The 20930-nt window shown below is 44.7% G+C and overlaps 1 protein-coding gene and 1 pseudogene across 6 annotated transcripts in view; one reads left to right on the top strand and one right to left on the bottom strand.

Annotated features, from left to right (window-relative positions):
• Positions 1-17330, bottom strand: part of LOC125112478 (striated muscle-specific serine/threonine-protein kinase-like) — a 52519-nt pseudogene extending 35189 nt beyond the window's left edge.
• Positions 15947-20930, top strand: part of OPTN (optineurin) — a 51455-nt gene continuing 46471 nt past the window's right edge. For 2 of the 6 annotated variants that reach the window (XM_047754593.1, XM_047754595.1), the window contains exon 1: positions 15960-16156. The gene's annotated coding sequence lies outside the window, so the exon portion shown is untranslated. Of the gene's footprint in view, positions 16175-18988; positions 19184-20930 lie in introns of all 6 variants that reach the window. The other 4 variants (XM_047754591.1, XM_047754590.1, XM_047754592.1 and 1 more) reach the window with 4 other exon arrangements.

The following is a 20930-nucleotide window of genomic DNA, read 5'->3' as shown; positions in this document are numbered from 1 at the left end:
CAAGAGTGAGCAGGTGAGCCCTGAGGGAACTCAGGAAGGAAACAAAGAATACCTGCCATCTAGCAGCCATCAGACTGCAGCCACTTCTAACTGCGAGCCCCAGGAAACTCAGGCTGTGAAAACACAGGATACTGGCCCTGATAGCTGAGATGCATGTCAACAGAATGATTTCAGGCTTGAGCTCAGGCTTCTTTTTTTCCTATGTAGGGGTGTGGAAAAGGGAATAGGGAGCTTGACAAGAGCGAAGCCATTTTGCTGCCACCGTCCATCTTGGTGAACTTAAGGTGACTCATACGAGGGCATTGAGAAAAACAGTCTTTAGGACTTGAGAAACTCCAGGTCCCCATTGTTCTAAAGAAATTCAAAAATAGCTACAATGTGCTAGAGGTTAATCATTAAAGTAACAATATAAGGCATTCTGTACAGCTATACATCTTTTTGTATCCTGCATGTAACTAAAGATTAATGCAGCATGTTAGATACGTTAAGTAAGCACTATAAAGGCATCTCCCCCTTTTTGTTCAGGGTCCATGATTGGGAAGCGATTCCCCGTGGACCTGCCAGCGTCATGAAGCTGTTCTCCATCTTCCTCGAGTGTCCAATGTGGCGATTTCTGGAAATTCTACAACACCTCCTACCTAAACTTCGTTGTAAAAAACTCCTGTACAGGAGTTCCCGTCGTGGCCCAGTGGTTAACGAATCCCACTAGGAACCATGATTTTGCGTGTTCGGTCCCTGCCCTTGCTCAGTGGGTTAAGGACCCAGCGTTGCCGAGAGCTGTGGTGTAGGTTGCAGACGTGGCTCGGATCCCATGTTGCTGTGGCTCTGGCGTAGGCCAGTGGCTGCAGCTCCGATTCCACCCCTAGCCTGGGAACTTCCATATGCCGAGGGAGCGGCCCAAGAAACAGCAAAAAGACAAAACAAAACAAAACAAAACAAAACAAAAAAACCCTCCTATATATATATAGGCTCCCCCACCCCCACCCCGGCTCCTCCGAGCAGTTTCTCAGGATGCTAGTCAGATTCCTTAACCGCTGAGCCATGATGGGAACTCCTTTAACGGCCACTTTTATTCTTCAAGCGGGGCCTGATATTTCCATGTGTTTTTATAGGTTGCTTTCCCTCTTTTGGCCTCAAAGCGATTACATCATCAGGTACTGTGCTCACAATACACAGGTGTTTTTTGTATTCTTTTATATTTTATATTCATCTGAAGAAACACTTATACATAGATTCATCAAGTATTATCCATCTCAACACCAAAAGAAAACGTTCTTTCAAGTCAAGCCTCAAAATGAGAGAATCTCTGGATACACACTAATTAAGGAATGGACTTTAAAGACAAATGGAGAGAAAAATAGACATTTAAAGGAATCTATCTTTTAAGACATATTGAGTAAGGACCACAAACAGAATGGATGTATTACCACTTTATGAAGATAATGTCTGTAACATAGAATGAGACTTACACTGATCCAACTTTATTTTATTTAAATACCATTTCAAGATTTCTGTTTGACCTTTTACATCTGGCCTTGGAACTGTAACCTGCATGTCAAAATGACCAGGTGCTGGGAAACCTGGACAGCTGCATGCAAAGCAATGAAATTAGAACACACCCTCACACCATGCACAAAAATAAACTCCAAGTGGCTGAAAGACTTAAATATAAGACAGGACACCATCAAACTTCTAGAAGAGAACATAGGCAAAACACTCTCTGACATCAACATCATGAATATTTTCTCAGGTCAGTCTCCCAAAGCAATCGAAATTAGAGCAAAAATAAACCCATGGGACCTAATCAAACTGAAAAGCTTTTGCACAGCAAACCCAAAAGAAAACAAAAAGACAACTTACAGAATGGGAGAAAATAGTGTCAAATGATGCAAAGGACAAGGGCTTAATCTCCAGAATATATAAGCAACTTATACAACCCAACAGCAAAAAAGCCAATCAACCAATGGAAAAATGGGCAAAAGACCTGAATAGATATTTCTCCAAAGAAGATATACAGATGGCCAACAAACACATGAAAAAATGCTCAACATCGCTGATTATAAGAGAAATGCAAATCAAAACTACCATGAGATACCACCTTACACCAGTCAGAATGGCCATCATTAATAAATCCACAAAGAACAAGTGCTGGAGGGGCTGCGGAGAAAAGGGAACCCTCCTACACTGTTGGTGGGAATGTAAACTGGTACAGCCACCATGGAGAACAGTTTGGAGATACCTTAGAAATCTATACATAGAACTTCCATATGACCCCGCAATCCCACTCTTGGGCATCTATCCGGAGAAAACTCTACTTAAAAGAGACACGTGCACCCACATGTTCATTGCAGCTCTATTCACAATAGCCAGGACATGGAAACAACCCAAATGTCCATCAACAGATGATTGGATTCAAAAGATATGGTATATATACACAATGGAATACTACTCAGCCATAAAAAAGAATGACATAATGCCATTTGCAGCAACATGGATGGAACTAGAGAATCTCATACTAAGTGAAATGAGCCAGAAAGACAAAGACAAATACCAGATGATATCACTTATAACTGGAATCTAATATCTAGCACAAATGAACATCTCCACAGAAAAGAAAATCATGGACTTGGAAAATAGACTTGTGGCTGCCTGATGGGAGGGGGAGGGAGTGGGAGGGATCAGGAGCTTGGGCTTATCAGACACAACTTGGAATAGATTTACAAGGAGATCCTGCTGAGTAGCATTGAGAACTGTCTAGATACTCATATTGCAACAGAACAAAGGGTGGGGGAAAAAAAAGATGTATACATGTAAGAGTAACTTGATCCCCTTGCTGTACAGTGGGAAAAAAATAAATTATAAAAAAATAAACAAAATAAAATACTAAAAAAAAATAAAAATGACCAGGTGCTAAAGGGAGAACACAAAAAGAAAATATAAGTCGATAAGCTGACTGTGCTGAAAGCCAAGTTAGAAGGGACTGACATTCTAAAGAGAAGCTGGAAATTGCCAATGGCAACCAATATTTATTTTGAACATAAGCATTCAGATTAGTTCCTTGTAAAACATGGTTCAAATCAGAGTTTCAGCAGCCAGAAGGCAGGACAAAAGGGTCATATAGATAAATGTGTGCATCTAGAGAGCCCACGACCCTTCAGAGACAAAAACATGCAAGTCAGCCAGTCAAGAAACAAATAATGCTATAGCAGTCTATTTTGAGAACTAAACACCCATCTTATTGCCATAAATATAAAATATTTAACTAGAGTCTTATGTGAAAAACAACTATTAGAGCAAATGAAAATAAGAATATCTTCTATATGGAGTTCCCGTCGTGGCGCAGTGGTTAACAAATCCGACTAGGAACCATGAGGTTGTGGGTTCGGTCCCTGCCCTTGCTCAGTGGGTTAAGGATCCGGCGTTGCCGTGAGCTGTGGTGTAGGTTACAGACGCGGCTCGGATCCCGCGTTGCTGTGGCTCTGGCGTAGGCCGGTGGCTACAGCTCCGATTAGACCCCCCTAGCCTGGGAACCTCCATGTGCCGCGGGAGCGGCCCAAGAAATAGCAAAAAGACAAAAAAAAAAAAAAAAGTCATGGAGCGTTAAGAAGAGGGGGAAGTATTAAGACTTTCTACTAAGAGATGCTGTATAGTCATTTTACAGAGGAAATACATGAAATAATTATAGGCACACATGGACACACACAGACACATACAGACATGCACACACAAACATACAGAGAGACAGACACACATATACACACACAGACACACAGGCCATCAGCTCAAGGATCCCATGGTGCTGAGTTGCCTGGGACAGGAGCAGACAGGGTATAGTTAGTTACCTGCTGTGCCTGGCAAGCTCTCCCCACCCAGGGATCCCCAGAATCCCTTCCCAGCCACTGACCTTGGTCTAGTCATGCTAATACTTTTCAAGGGGAATGTCTCCCCTCTTCATGGTGTTTCCTTGGGAAGAGCGTCCTGGGACCACCCTCCTACATCTCTGCCCATTCATTTACCACATCCTGGGGTGGTGGGGTGACTCGTGTGACTGGTACATTTGGGAGGGATCGACTTGGCACGGGCATTCCCCACCACGTTCCTCTTGGGCGTGAGCTGTCCCTGAGAGCAGGACTTCCACTTGGCTTGTCCAAGGGTTCAGGGCTCCAGGGAGGCAGGGGCCCTGCCTGGATGGATAGTATGTAAAATCCTAGCGCTCCATGTTAGTTTCCCCGGGGATAAGCCACACCCTCCAGCCCAGCCTTCATCAGCCTTAAAGGAAAATGTTCATCTTCCGTCTGCCTTTCTCTTTTGTCTTGTTTCTCAATTTGTTCACAAGCCAGGCTGAAAGGAAGAGGGCTATGTTCTCAGCCCCCTCAAAGACCCTGGCTGAACAACAAAGAGAAAGATTTCTGTGCCAATATCCTCCCTCCCCGCAGCCCTCCCCACCCCACCCTGAGCCCTTGGACTTCTAGGCAAAGTGCCCTGATCACTCAACAACTAGTAGATTCCAATCAAAGCAGGGCTCTGCCTTGAGCCAGCAACACAACTTTTCCCATAGCTCAGTGGTTAACAAACCTGACTAGTATCCATGAGGACTCAGGTTTGGCCCCTGGCCTAGGTCAGTGGGTTAAGAATCTGGCATTGTCATGAGCTGTGGTCATAGGTCCAGCTTGGATTCCACGTTGCTGTGGTATAGGTCAGCAGCTACAACTCTGATTTGACCCCTAGCCTGGGATCCTCCATATATGCCGCAGGTGTGGCCCTAAAAAGACCAAAAAAAATTTTTTTTTATTAGCTTTTTAAAATGGGTTCTTGATTATAAAAATATTCAACAATTGAGAAATCACGCTGAGGAGTTCCCTTGTGGTGAGGTATTGACATTGCAGTGGCTTAGGTTGCTGATGTGGCATGGGTTTGATCCTTGGCCCTGGAACTTCCACATGCTGTGGGCATGCCCCCCCACCTCCCAAAAAAAAGAAAGCAATAGTGTTGAGGAGTATACAAAGGATGTACATGTGCTCCAAAGATAGATTCCAGTTCCTTAGGAGAGATATATATCTTCAAATAAATGAAACTGAGCAAACCAGTGTTTATAAATACAAAGAAAGGGACATAATAAGATGACATTCCCTAGAAGCCAGCAAAGTCAGCATCAGTTGTAATTAGCACAAACCTCCAGGTAGGAGGAATCGCACTGAGAAATAGATCTTTGATATTGAAAGATCTCAAAAAGGAATCAGGAATGAAAACTATGCCACAGAGCTCCCAGAAATGATAAATTACAAATAACTGAAGCCACCAAGTGAATGCAATGATTCAGACAGGTCGCCTCTCACCTGCCGGCCCTCATCTCCAGAAAATTAGGTTAAAGAAGGCAATGAGGCTTTAAACAGCATCAAGGAGACAAAATGGGAAGGAGGAAAGGCATTTTTTAGTAACTGAATATTGAACTGTATGTAGAATTAGATTTAGAAGAAATTTGCTCCTTAGATTCTCCAGGGTCTGCTTCAGGTACAAGAAATACATAGCTGATCACATAGAACTGTGTCTTGTAACACATTAGAAAGTCCAACTAATGGCCAACTCATTAGAAAGTCATTTTCACATAATGAGTATATTATTGAATACCTACTTTTGGACTTTTTTTTTTTTTTTGCTTTCTAGGACCCACCTGCAGCATAAGAATGTCCCCAGGCTAGGTGTCAAATTGGAGCTGCAGTTGCTGGCCTACACCACAGCCACAACAACATCAGATCTGAGTTGTGTCTGCGACCTACACCGCAGCTCATGGCAATGCCAGATTTTTAACCCGCTGAGCGAGGCCAGGGATTGAATCCGAATCCTCATGGATACCAGTCAGAGTCGTAACCCACTGAGCCTCAATGGAAACTCTTTGGACATATTTAATCACATAAAAATCACAAACATCTTAGTGTTACTGTTTTATTCTTTTGGAGTTGATGGGAATTGATTGATCCAAGTCTCCAAATCTCATATCTACTTTTCTGCTCTTGCCCTTATGACAGTTTCAATGGCTCCTTCTCTTTATTTTTCCTCCCCTCACTTCTGGGACATAGAGCAGTTCCCCATTTTCCCCTCTGGCTCTTCCCTTTGCTCTCCTCTTCAACTTTCTGTTTCCTTAGAACACCTTTTAAATGGAGGAACTCTCCAGAATTGAGTCTTTGTGGATGAGATCTCTGAGGCTGACTCCTAAGGCCGTATTTCCAAGCTTAATCTCTCTCCTGAGGTTCAGACCCATTTTTCCAAATGGTTGTGGACATCACACCCCTATCCCACAGGTATTTCACTCATCTGTCCAACAGCTACACCAGTTCCTCAGACAGGATGAATGATCTTCCCACCAAAGCTGCTGCCCATCCTGTGCTTCTCATCTCACCTTATGGGCCTACCATCTGTCCAGTCACCCAAGCAGAAATTCTTTTTTTTTTTTTTTTTTTTGGCCATGCCCATGACATGTGGAAGTGCCTGGGCCAGGGATCCAACATGCACCACAGCAGAAACCTGCTCCCCTGCAGTGACAATGCGGGATCCTTAACCCATTGCACCACCAGGGAAGTCCTTTTTTTTCAAGAAATTCTTAATTATATTCAACAACTCTCTTCTCACCTGTCACAGCTAATCATCCTGAAATTCTGTCCACTCCATCTGTATAAAAGCTCCCGAATGCATCTCCTTTTTAGAACAGTCAAATATATGGCTTCTTTTGAAGCTGAGTTGGAGGTCCCCTACATGTCTGATTTCAATCTAACATCTAACAGGAAGGGCCAACCTTAAAAAAAAAAAAAAAAAGGAGTTCCCGTAGTGGCGCAGTGGTTAACGAATCCGACTAGGAACCATGAGGTGGCGGGTTCAGTCCCTGCCCTTGCTCAGTGGGTTAATGATCCGGCGTTGCCGTGAGCTGTGGTGTAGGTTGCAGACGCAGCTCGGATCCCGAGTTGCTGTGGCTCTGGCGTAGGCCAGTGGCTACAGCTCCGATTCAACCCCTAGCCTGGGAACCTCCATGTGCCGCGGGAACGGCCCAAGAAATAGCAACAACAACAACAACAACAACAACAAAAAAAAGAGAGACAAAAGACCAAAAAAAAAAAAAGAAAGAGAAAAAAAAAATCCCTCCCTGCTGATGGATCCCTGAAGGACAAGGTTTTTATTTTCATTTATTTTTTAGCTTTTTAGGGTCACATTCGTGGCATATGGAGGTTCCCAGGCCAGGGGTCGAATCAGAGTGGGATCCAAGCCACGTCTTCTACGTACACTACAGCTCACGGCAATGGCAGATCCTTAACCACTGAGAGAGGCCAGGGATCGAGTCCTCATGGATCCTAGTCAGGTTCGTTTCTGCTGATCCACTTTGGGAACTCCTGACAAGGTTATTACTGCATTCGAAATCATCTTAAACACAAAAGGCTCTGGAAAAGTAACATCTTACATTGCAAACACACCAAAGTGTCACTGCTGTGTCATATAGCCTTCCAGTGGGAAAGGTTAATGGGACAAACAGAGGGTGATGGAGTGAAATTGGAGGGTGAGAGAGAAGAGCAGGGGAGGCAGAGGATAGTCACTGGGGTGATGGTTCATGAATGTACAAAGAAAGTATGCTTGAACCAACCAAGCCAGAAAATTCACCTTTTGCCCTGAAGGTGAATAAAAAAATTCACAAGGCTGGGAGCCGAAATAGACAGAAAATCGTTTTAAAAAAAAAGATACTTGGAGACTCTTCTGTTTCTACAATAAACAGAATGGAGCAGTTTCCCAGAATTACATTAGACCCAGTGAATGGGAAAGTTATAAATTTATGGGAGAGCTCCGAAATCAGTGCATTGGGGAGATCCTTCCCGAGCACTTCCAAGTTCACAAATAATCTTCCTCTTGGAGCTTCCATAGCCAGTTCTTCAAAACTTGGCCACCATTACCGTAATATTCCGTGAATATCCAATGGTGCAGAAATGTATTTTGGCTGGGACTTTTTCCAGATCCCTGGGGTTGGATCAAATTAACTTGGTGAGAATTGCTTTACGTGAATTCCACCCTGGAATAACTCCTGGGTATTCCATTCCTAACTCTCTTTCTCCCTTACTTCCCAGTGGAACCAGAAGGAGACATAGACGAGGTCAGGATTAACAGGAGAGTAAAGGGTTGCAAAATTTAAAGCTGTATCAGCTGGAGAATTGAACCATGAACCTTAGAAAAGAAAGAAGTGTGCGCCTGCCCTCCAATTGTGAAGATCAGAGGAGACCTTCCCCAGAGAAAGAAAGCTGTATTAGTGCTCTTCAGGGCATTATGTCTGTAAATCTAATAACTGTCTATTGGTGTGTGACAAGGGGAAGGGGAACTCTGTCCACAAAACCAGAAAAGGGTTATTGAGTCTGGTAATGGAAATACTGAGGTTTTATGGGACAAAAGGTCATGGGTAATCCAGCTAAGGCTTTGTATCCAGGTTTATAATAGTCTATTTGAAGCCCATATATTAATATATTTTCTCATGAAAACAGGGGAACTGTGACCTTTCAAATTGCAAAATCATTTATGATAATTTAACAAGCCAAGCTTTAAGTCAGCCTCTTTAGAAAAGCAATGGCTCGTTTTGTGTGTCAACTTGAATGGGCCATGGGGGATCCAGACCTTTGGAAAACTGTTATTCTAGGTATTTCTATAAAGGAGGTTTTGGATCAGTTTAAAATTGAAATTGCTAAGGCTGAATAAAGTAAACTGCCCTCCCTAGTGTAGGTGGGCCTCATCCAAACAGTTGAAGGCATGACTAGAACTAGAGGATGACTCTTCCCCCAAATAAGAGAGAATTCTGTTTGTTTGACCGTCTTGAGCTGGGATATCAGGTTTTTGTTTTTTTTCTCTGCCTTCAGGTTTAAACTGAAATATTGACTTCATGAGTCTCAAGTCTGCCAGCTTTTGGACTGGCACCACATCACGAGCTCATCATCACACCCCAGCCTGCATCTCTGGCGGGCCAACTGCAGATCTTGGAACTTTTCAGCCTCCGTAATCATACCAGCCAATTCCTCATGATAAATCAACCTCTCTCTCTCTAGATATACAACATGTATTATATACATATATTTCAAACTAAGTCAAAATAAAACTATATATGTAATATATATATAAAATATATAGGCTGGCACCCAGGCCTGTGCATAGGGATATGCACTTCTTCTGAGAAAAAAGATAAGGGAGATGGGAAAAAGATAAATCATGCCTTTCAACACTGACAGATGAATTATTTAATCAAAAGCAAGAAACTATGTAGAAAATGAGACACCAAGGCCATTTCTCACTGCTCAGGCACACAAAGAAGAGAATGGCAGTGCTTTTCAGACCATGACAAAGAATTGTGGTGTCTTTTTTTTTTTTTTCTTTTTAGGGCCGTACCTGTGGCATATGGAGGTTTCTAGGCTAGGGGTTAAATCGGAGCTGTAGCTGCTGGCCTGCACTACACCGTAGCCAACAGCAATGCAGGATCTGAGCTGTGCCTGAGACCTACACTACTGATCTCATCAACGCTGGATCCTTAACCCACTGAGAGAGGCCAGGGATCGAACCCAAATCCTCATGGATGCTAGTCGGGTTTGTTATCCACTGAGCTACTACAGGAACTCCAGAACTGTTATGTCTTATACTGATTATTTTCACCAGTCACTGGCTCTGGCTAATTAATATTTTAGCAGAAAATTTTGCTCCAGGAACTCTTAAAAGTTTTATAGCAAAACAAAGAAGCAAGAATTTAGTGTACCTCCACGCTCTGCTTTGACTTAATGGAAAAGTGGCAGGGACAATGACAGCTTCTGGGTTTACACAATGGGAAGAAATAATAAGTATTCTTGGAGTTCCCATCGTGGCTCAGGAGTTAACAAATCTGACTAGCATACATGAGGACACAAGGTTTGATCCCTGACCTTGCTCAGTGGGTTAAGGATCTGGCATTGCCGTGAGCTGTGGTGTAGGTTGTAGACATGGCTCGGATCCTGTGTTGTTGTGGCTGTGGAGTAGGCCAGCAGCTATAGCTCCAACTTGAACCCTAGCCTGAAAACCGCCATATGCCGCAGGTGCAGCCCTTAAAGGCAAAAGCAAACCAAAAAAAGTATTCTTATTCTTACAATTTTTGGCATGATCTAGGCATGTGGAAGTTCCCAGGCCAGGGATCAAATCTGAGCCACAGCAGCAACCTGACCCACAGCAGTAATGCCAGTTCCTTGACCCACTGAGCTGCGAGGGAACTCCAATAAGTAGTATTACCTTTTTTTAAAAAAAACTTTGGTTTTTTTTTTCTTTTCTTTTTCTTAATGGCTGCACCAACATCAAATGGAAATTCCTAGGTCAGGACTTGAATTCAAACTGCAGCAACGTTGGTTCCTTAAACCCACTATGCCAGATGGTTATTGAACCAGCAACATGAACCATTGCAGTCGGATTCTTAATCCACTGTGCCACCATAGGAACTCCTATTATCATCTTATTCAATATCCACAGAAGACTGAGGATGTCCTAAAAGATAAACATCCAACTTCTTCCCAAGGAGTTTACCGTTTCAACATTTAGAACTGAAGGACAAAGGAGAGGAAAGACGTGCAGAACACACACATGCAGGCATGCACGCATGCATGCACACTGTCCTCTGGCTTTTCACAAAGCAGAGCCATATTTCCTGAGACTTCAGATACTTGTCTGAGGCTGCTGCTAATTGGTGGCAGATGAGCCCCTGATCCCAGACCCTCTCTGTGATGGAAGCCAGACTCCTCATCTAGGCAGATGCTGCAATGCCAGATCCCAGTAAGGGGGAACTGATCTATTCAAGGCATTTACATGCACTTGTCTGAGTCCCTATATCCAATTCTTTGGGATGTATACCCAGGAGTGGAATTGCTAGTTTGTATGGTAATTCTGTTGAACTTTTTGAGGAAAACCCATCCTCAGAATATTTGGAGCCAATGGGGAACTGAATCTCACTAAAGCTCAAATGAAGCACGATCCCAGCTCAGCTACAGAGTATATGATGACTGACACGGCCACTCCACCCTGGCCCAACAGAAAAAGGGGCATACTCTTGTTTTTTTTGTTTGTTTGTTTTTCTTTTGCTTTTGTCTTTTTAGGGCTGCATCACAGCATATGAAGGTTCCCAGGATAAGGGTGAAATCAGAGCTACGGCTGGCAGTTATGCCACAGCAACACTGGATCCTTAATCCACTGAGCGAGGCCAGGGAGCAAACCTGTGTCCTCATGGTTGCTAGTCAGAATTGTTTCCGCCGAGCCATGACGGGAACTCTGAGAAAAAGGGACGTACTCTTTTACCAAACAGCATGATTATTTATTTCTGGTGTATTATTTTTGGCTCTGTTTTTGCAGCTGTATTGAGATATAATTTACTTGCCGTAAAATTCATCCATTGTAAGGGTAAATTCAATAATTGTAATTACGCTGATAGAGTTGTGCAACCTTCATTACCATCCAGTTGTAGACTATTTTCATCAACTCCTTCAAGCTCATTCTCAAAGTCACTCCCTGCCCCAGGCAACCACAAGTCTGCTTCCTGTCTATGTTTTCCTTTCTGGACATTTCACATACATGGAATCATAGTATAGGTAGATCATAGTGAAACCAAGAAGGACCCTGTCGGGCTCCTGCACACAAGCCTTTCTATGTCCCCCATTTCTTGTTTTTAGGGAATATGCTTCAGCCTCCATGACCTCCCCTGGGCTCCAAAGGCAGATTCAAACAGTTGCTAATCAGGGAAGGGAGGGGATGCAGAGTCCAGGGAGGAGCAATCAGGAAACATCAGCGCAGCCTTGGGGCAGGGTCTCGGTTCCTCTTCAAGGAATACACGTAACAAAATCTTTGAGTTCTTCTACAGAACTAACCCCCCCCCAAAAAAATGGAAACTGGAGAGGAGGACGACCAGAACCGGTCCTGAGGCCACGAAACACCAACTATGAAGGAGAATGAAAGCTTGCATCTACCCTGATCCTTATCTGCGGTCCTATTTTCTACTCCTAAACTATAAAACCACTTCCTAATCTCTCCCAGGGAGTGCCCTATTTTCTACTCCTAAACTATAAAACCACTTCCTAATCTCTCCCAGGGAGTGCACAGTCTTTAGGGCATTAGCCTGTTGTGGCCTCCTTTGCCTGGCAAAACAATAAAGCTATTTTTTTTCTTCTTTGCCCCAAACTCTGCCCATGCATTTCTATTCTATTCAACACCAGTGCACTGAGGCCGAGTTTCGGCAACAATAGTATAGACAGTTTTTGCATCTGGCGTCCCAAGTGTGAATATTTTTTACTAGCTCAAATGTGCATAAAAATGTTATGCATCTTTACTTTCCACCCAGCCCTCGCCCCGAAGGAAGCATGAATATTTGTCTGTTAGCTCAGATGTACATAAAAATGTTATGTATCTTTACTTTTTCTCCACTCAGCCCTTGCCCGGAAGGAGTAAAGGAAATCTACTCTTGGGCATTAATGAGGCCTTGAATAGAGGCTCTCCTTCTCTGGGGTCAGAGAAAATTCCAGGAGGGCTTTTAGTGTCCACTGGAGTTAGAGCCATTTTTCTTCAGCTCCTTAACTTGATCAGCCCATTGATGCTGAAACCCTCATCATCCACCATAAAGGTTCTTCTAAGGAGAAGGCATGTTGCTCTGTTATTTCTTTCTTTCTTTTTTTTTTTTTTGTCTTTTTGCTGTTTCTTGGGCCGCTCCTGCGGCATATGGAGGTTCCCAGGCTAGGGGTTGAAACGGAGCCGGAGCTGCCGGCCTACGCCAGAGCCACAGCAACACGTGATCCCAGCCGTGTCTGCGACCTACACCACAGCTCACGGCAACGCCGGATCCTTAACCCACTGAGCAAGGGCAGGGATCAAACCCACAATCTCATGGTTCCTAGTCGGATTCATTAACCACTGTGCCACGATGGGAACTCCAGCTCTAGTTATTGCTAATGACAAGCCTGGATTCCAGAATCTCCCGAAGCTGTGAGACCAAGCTCCCAAGGTCTAATAGATGCATCATATATCTGAGTTACTCCTAGAGCATCAGGGGCTGAGGCTTGAGTCTTTGATGCTGGAGAGAACACCAGCTTCCATCCCTCTTCCACTTGTGGATGGGGGAGGGGAAGCACCCTTCCTCCTAACTGCTATGAAAATCTCTCACCCCACCTGGGCTCTCAGCCCTCTCCCGCCAGGACACCTGCGGTAGATGATGTATTTACTGAGAATGAGCCTTCTCAAAAGACAAGAAAGGTTGGCCTTTCAAGAATCCTGCAAAATATACTTGCGATAGGAAACACAAGGGGATCAGCCATTTCTCCAAATAAAGGGGGTATGTCAAGAGGGGGCACCGAAAGCATGAAACCAATGAGCATCTCACTAAATAGCCTCCCACACTGCTTTGCATTCACCTACCGCAAAACCACATCAGTGAACAGCGGGGAAGCATGTTATAATTTCAGTGTTCTTAGCTGCGCTGAGATTCTATCTAGTCATGGAAGCATCAGAGAGGACGGGGCACCACCCTCCTCCCCACCCCAACTCTTTAAGCTAAGAAGCGGAGCTGGCTTTAACACTTGCTGTAAGAATAGCAACTAACCTGATGTATCGGGCATTGTTCTGAGTGCTTCCATGTGTTATCCCTTAATCCTCACAATGACATTAAGAAGTAAGCTCTGTATATCCAAATCCTTTATTTAAAGTCTTCGGAGCAAGCTGTTTCAGAACGCAGAATTTTTTGGATTTTAGGAAGATATTAAGGTGCATGTAATTTATACACTTCCCCAAAAGGGAAAGTATATGTTAGTTTGTATGAAACAGATTTCGTACAAACTAATTAAGGTGCCTTCAGGGAAACAAATAATCACAAGTGATGGAAATTAACACTGTATACAACTTACTTTACATCGGTTTGGGTCAGGTTTTGCCACCAAATGAACTAAGAAAGGCTTTAGATTCGCAGGCTCTTGGAATTTTGGACCGTAATAGACTCCACTTTACAGATAAAGAGAATGAGGCACCGCAAGATAGGTAACGTCCAAGGTCACATAGTTAAGAAGTGGTGAGAAGGCTCAAGCTTTCAGGAGCAAGTGGGTCAGGAGAAAACCACCTCGACACACTTTCGGAAACTACCCCACCCTAGACCTTTTCACCGCACAGCCAGCGGCTGCGTATGCCCTCCCCTCCTCACCCCATTCCTTCCCTGCTTAGAGCTTCTGTAGTACTCATTTTATCTCTCCTTAATGCGGTTTAAAATAGCCGAGGCGAGCCTGTAGCGTCAACTTACCCCAGGCACCCCTAACAATCGCAGGAGGAACGTTCAGGAATTGGGTCTGGGGCAGGTACTGACTTTTAGCCCTCCCAGCTCTGCGTAGGGGGTTAACTTCAGGGGGGTGTGGAGGGCCAGGCACGAAGAGCTGGCCTGGAGCAGGAGGTCTCAAGAGAGGAGTCAATCCTTCAGGAGACCAGGAGAGGGCGCGTCCGCCTTTTCCCGTTTGGAGGAGGATTTCTTTTCTTTCCCTTCCCCCATCCGTTTTTCCATCTAACTAGCGAGAAGCTTGTTTGCTCAATTACATGCTTGGTATCCAGCTGATGGGGGCTGTGTCAGCCCCTTCATTTGTAAACCAAGCTCTTCCCTCCTGTGTTGTCCTTCTTGGTCTTCTGCAGAAAACTGCTCCCAGACCGTCTCTCCCACCTCCTAGGATCCCACCCTAATTTCTGTTTTCTTATCTTGCACGAGGAGCTTGTTACCAGAAGAGCTTGCCACACTGGCTTGGCAGAGACCTTGACCTCGCGATCAGATGCCTTGTGTGTCCTGCGTCTGCTTCCTTGCTTATCCCTTTACGTTCTCGCGGTGCTTAGAATGCAGACTAAGGCGGTTCTCCCTTCCTGGTCTGGTTTTCTTCCTTTCTTTCCCTCCCTCCCTTTTTTCTTTTTTTTTTCAAGGCCGCACCCGCGGCATATGGAAGTTCCCAGCCTAGGGGCAGAGCTGTAACTGCCTGATTACGCCACAGCAACGCGGGATCCCAGCGGCATCTGGGACCTACTTCATAACTCATGGCAACGCCAGATCCTTAACCCACTGAGCAAGGCCAGAGATCCAACCCGCATCCTCATGCATACTAGTCGGAGTTATTGCTGAGCCACATGGGGGAACTCCCTTGTTTTCTTTCTTTTCACTCTGTCTAGTCCATTCCAGATAAAATCCAGGTCAATCCAGCAATCTCACCTGCCTTGAGCACCTGGAGCATCCAGTTGTCAGCTGATGGCTTGTTCCCCGGGAACAAGAATCCGAGAAGCATCCTGCAGGCTTCCTGTTTTTATTTGCTTATTTATATTTATTTATTTTTTTAGAGTTAAGTTTTATTTGGGTGAAGTTAGGACTTAGGCCCGAGAGACAGCATCTGAGAAACCGCTTGGAGGCTTTGTGTTTTTAATTAAAAGTCTATTTTAAGGACAAAACCCGGTGGAAAGCCATGCGTGCAAGGTTAACTATATCTAGATGTAAGGCCTTTAACAGAGATCTAGGCCTTGACCCAAGGATGCCTGAGACCATCGTCCCTCTCTTTCCGTGGGGCACAGCCCCCAATGGCTCTGGACTTATATAGGGACCCCCCCGCAGCGAAGACCGACTCCTTACACTTCATTTAATTAGTAATTTATTTTAATCAAGGAAGAATGTCACGGTCGTCACACTGACACCTTGGGAGGGAGCTACGCTAATCATACCACCAACGCTTATTCACCTTGGCCAATCGGGCATTAACCAGGTCAGGGCCTAGAGTTGTAGGCTGGCTCAGGGGAGAGAAGGGGTGGTGCGATCGGCTGGGGCCTATGAGGGGCGGGGCGTTTGGGAGAGAGACCTGAGGAGGGGCGCGGCCTGGCGAGGGGGCGGGGAGTTGGGGCGGGGCCTGAGGGAGGCGGGGCCCAGGAAATTCCCCCGCGGAGGTGGGGAGGCCAGCGGGACTGTCAGCTGAGCACCGCTGGGCGGGGTCGCGAGGGCGCACGTCAGCCCCAGGCTTCCGAGCCCCCGCCACCGCCCCCGGCCGGTGCCCTGGTCAGCGTTTGCATCCGGGTCCGGAGCCCTTTCCCAGCCGGCAAGATGCCGAGGAAGCAGTGATCCCGAGGGAGGTTGGATCCCGAGCGCCGGGTGAGCGGGAGCAGAGGGGTGAGCAGGGGCTCGGCGAGACGAGTGGCTCCCTCTTCGCGCTGGAGCTGTTTCCGCAGCCCCTGTCTCTGACACCAGGAGCCGGTAGAAGTGCGGGTGGCGAAGGGTGGGGCGTCCCCTGCGGTGAGGCGGCTACGCTAGGAAGGTTTCCGGGCCCCGGCGAATCCTGGCCTGGTGCGAAAGGGCAGCGGGGCCGTCCATCCCAAAGCTCCCTTCCCCCTCTTTTACCCGCTTAGCTGGTCGCAGGTGACTTCCTCTGTGAGTCAGGAAGGTGGTTTAAGGGTGACATCCTCCCCTAGGTTGGGAATGATTATACGGCCAGTTCGTTATTATAAGGGAAGGGGTTAAGGACACACCTTTGGAAGACTTTAACTGCTCTCTAGCTTTTTGAGATGGCCCAGGACACTAAGGTGGGGGCCGCTTTCTAAAGTGGTGGGAGTACTGAACACCTGAAAGGAATCTTCATAAACCGTTGTGTCTAGGAGAGGATGTCTGTGTTTGTGTATATCTATATATGTCTAGATACATACATAGAGAGTATGAATATTTGATGAGGCTGAAAACCCCAAAGGAATTGTTTCTGTTGTGCAAGCAGGAGGCAGTAAACATCACTAGGAGAAAATGAAACTCAGGTTCCATCTAGCCTGTTTGCTTCACCAGGAAAACTGTTGTATGGAAACCTATGCTACAGAATTGTTTAAGATGAAATGGAAAACCGAAACTTACAACATCAAAAGCCTCCTCCCCTAGCTCTTTGCGGGAGGGAGAGAAAAGCTGGGTGCCTTGGCCACTCCTCCACCCAACCCGGCCACGCACAGCTTGGAGTGGGCTGGAGAGGTCCAGGGACTGCCCAGTAATGGACTGGACTGGACAAGTGGAGTTTAAATGTAGCCTGTAGAGAGGGGAGGGTGCTTAGAGTCTTCTAGGTGACTGGTCAGTTTTTCTGTTGGACCAGTTTTAGTTGTTCTTTATGTATTGTGTGCATTATAAAAGTAGTATCTATATATTTTTTATTTTTTTGTAAATGACCTCAAGTTACATATTATGCTATCGAATCCAACTAAACCCTCCCAAAAAAACCAAAACCAGACTTTATTCTTGAAAGGAACTGTTTTACCTTCCCATGGAATCCTCACCTTAGGTGGTAGGGGAACATGGGTATTCTCCAAACCCCACTTTTTCTGAATTTTATAGACTTGGACAGTTTGATAAGTTCTTTGGACCCTGTAGTGCAATAAATCCAAATGCAAAGGAAGAAATTAAACTCTGTTTTGAAAATAAAAGATATTTCATTCAGAAAGAAAAAATTATGTTAAAAGTTTGCGTTTTCATTTTGGCATGTATACGTGGGTTGAGTAATGGAACACGTGTTATGAAATGACATCCAGATACCTTCGTAGCAGTATTTTTAAAATAGTACAGGGAGTTCCTGTCATGGCTCGGTAGAAACGAATCTGTCTAGTATCCATGAAGGTGCAGGTTCCATCCCTGGCCTTCCTCAGTGGGTCTAGGATCCAGCATTGCCGTGAGCTGTGGTGTAGGTCTCAGATGCAGCTCAGATCCCACATTGCTGTGGCTGCGACTACAGCTCTGATTTGACCCCTAGCCTGGGAACTTCCGTATGTCTTGGGTGTGGCCCTAAGAAGACAAAAAAAAAAAAAAAAGTACAGATTTTCAAAATAAGTTAAAAATTGAGTTCAAGAATCTGGAACACTGCAAACCAGCTATAATGGAAAAAAATAAAAATCATTAAAAAAAAAAAAAGATCTGGAAAGCTGTGCCATTGAACTATAGAAAAACTCCTAATACTAGCATGTCAGATTTGTTACCTACAGAGCAGAAAGTGTTTTACAAGAGTAAGACTTTAAAATACCTTACTACACTATGTTTTCATTTCATTTTAACAGACATTTACCAAGGGCCTGCTCTCAGTGTGCCAGTCTCTAGGAAGGATAAAATAGAGGCCTTGACTTAGGTTTGCCAGGAAGACAGACAGGTACATTGCAGAACAGGACCAAGGAGGTGGAATGCACAGAGTGCAACTGGGTGCTCAGAGACACGAATAGGTCATTTAACACAGAACATCGATTTGAGCTGGCCAGTGAACTGTCCATTGGGTGTTTGCCAGGATAAAAGCAGGCCCAGGCGCCTCAGGGAAGGGGAGAAAAGCAAAAGAAGGCGGGGAACTGTGAGCTCTTTAATGGGCCTCAGGTATGAAGGGCTTGGTGACAGACAATGATACTGGAGGATAAGTGGGGGCCAGACTCTGAAAGGCCACGTTTGTCTTGCGTGGAAGCTGGAGCTCTCTGTATGTGCAGGGTTTTAAGTGGGGGAGATGCCCCTGTGTTAGGAAGGAAACCATGGAGGGAGAGGGGCTGCAAAGGAAAGAGGAGTCAGATCATGAAGGTAGCTATGAAAATTCATTCAGCAATTATTTGTTGAACCCTCATGTAAGTCAGGTCATGGTCTAGGTGAGAGGGACACTGCAGTGGGCAAAATGGGCACAAAATCCTGTACTCTGGAGGGAAGGCAGCATTGCTATAGTCCAGACAGAACAAGAAGGGCCTGACCTAAGCTGGCAGGGATTGAGGGGAGGTGGAAGTGACAGGACTCGGCGACCCATTAGACTTGGGGGAAGAGGAGTAGGACGGGTCCAGCATAACTACAAGGTTCCTGCCTTGGGCGACAATGGAAATAAATCTATTTCCATGTCCTGTCTGTTAGCAGTTACAAAGTCAAACTAGCATTTCTGGAATAAAAGGTAAGGCTTCTTTTACCCCCTTAGTAGGATATGTACTTTGGTTTTTTTTCCAGGATGGTGATGAGTTTAGTTGATGCTGTCTTGGAATGTTACTCAATCCCCTTGAAAACCCAAACCAGAATTTGCCAATAGCCAGCTATCGTCTCTGATCAAGAAATAGATTTTCACTGTTTAAAACTAATTTATCCATGTGGGAGTTGAGCCTGTGAATACTTAATCAGCAAATTCGGAGAATCTGCCACACCAGGGTAAGGGCCTGAGTTTATTCTGTTTTATTCTTGCTGGTCCAGTGTCCAGTGGGTGGGAGTCAGTACAAGGCAGATTTCTGTTTGATACAAAATGGCTCTCTGGTGGTGAGAGCCATCCTGGAATAGAATGAGCAGTTGCCTGCTAAGGTCATTGCCCATGTTTTGTCACTGAAATCATTCAAGCCTGGTCTATATGACCATCTGCCATGGACAGCAGACAAGATATTCTTGCATCGAATAAGAAGTTGGGGTGGATCTTTTTTAAGGCCAACTCAGGAATGAGATCTAAGCTCATGCCTACGAAGTCACGTCACTGCTATAATTATTTGTCCTCTGGAATTAAGGATGGTAATCAGGAATTCAAATAGCACATCCAGGAATAAATCCTAGGAGATCTTGCTTTTGACCTTCTACTTTCCAGGTGGTGCCCATTCTTTCTCATTGGTGAAATCTTGATAAATCCTGTGCTCAATTAATTCACCCTTCTGTAGTTAAAAAACACCTTTGCTTAGAATGATATTTCAGATCCAGATTGGTTGGATTTTTATGATAAATTATTTTTTTTGTTTTTTGACTGCATCCAGGGCATATGGAAGTTCGTGGGCCAGGGACTGAACCTGCACCACAACAATGACGCAAACTGCTGCAGGGAACTTTGAGAAATTCTCTTATTAGATAGAACCTTGGAGTAAATGGCTTAGTTCCAGTTTCCATGACTTTTGAATGAAGGTGTGCAAGGATTTATGATGCATCTCTGCATTTTCTCAACTGGAAGTAGCTCAAGGTGATGCTAAAAATTTAGAGAACTCAGCTTTCTCTAACTGGCATTCTACCAGTAGACATCTCACATACGCCCTGTACTCTGATAGTGTGTACTGATGGCCCTTAAATATTCAAAAATCAAAAAATGTACCTTGAACCAACAAAAATGAATTCAATTGCTTTTAGTAAAATTTTGGTAATAAGGATTTACGTGCTTATGTCTGGCAAGTTAAGTTGTGCTGACTTTCTATTTACTATGACATGTGAATTACCAAATAATTTTTCCTAACGGTGCCGCATAACAAAGAGTTCACTGTAATTGGGACAGGCGTTATCTGTTAGTGAGGGAGGTAGGCGTGGCCATGTGGGTGCTGGGCTGTGTCCTGAACAGCGGGGTTTGGGCTCTGATCTTGGTAGAAGGTTAGGAATATTTTTCACCAGACTTCTGAGCTGAAAGCAACCATAATGATCATCGTTTGCTAGACTAGGCAGTAAATCATCACAAGAGGTCAGGTGAGTTCTCAAGGTCACACATCTGGTTAGTGGCACCCAGTTTATTTTTTTATTGTTTCCTTTAGCATAACCCTGCTTTTTTTTTTTTTTTTCTTTTTCTCATGTCCTTATAAAATCTGAGCACCTGTAAAAAGGAGGAAAGATACCTGAAGGGACATTCTCTTCTCTCCCCTCCCTCTTCCCTCTGTCCACTCACCCTTCCTCTCCCCTCCTCTTCTGCCCCTCTCTCCCCCCCCCCACTTCCTCTCTCTCTTGGAAAAAAAGTTAAGGAGAACCCTTGTGTGCCTATCATAAAAATGAAACCAAACACATCTCTTGATACCTGCTTGGATGCACTTTAAAAAGAAAAATCTCTTAAATGTTTCTATGTACTTTTGCAAGCTATAGTCTAATCCTTGAATACCTAAGGAAATTTAATGTTGACAAGTAAATGAAGAGTTCCCATAGTGGCTCAAAGGTAACAAACCCATCT

This window comes from Phacochoerus africanus, chromosome 12, assembly GCF_016906955.1.
Source record: "Phacochoerus africanus isolate WHEZ1 chromosome 12, ROS_Pafr_v1, whole genome shotgun sequence".
NCBI classification, from domain to species: domain Eukaryota; kingdom Metazoa; phylum Chordata; class Mammalia; order Artiodactyla; family Suidae; genus Phacochoerus; species Phacochoerus africanus.
Note: the sequence above shows the minus strand (reverse complement) of the source record. Positions and strands in the feature narration are given on the sequence as shown.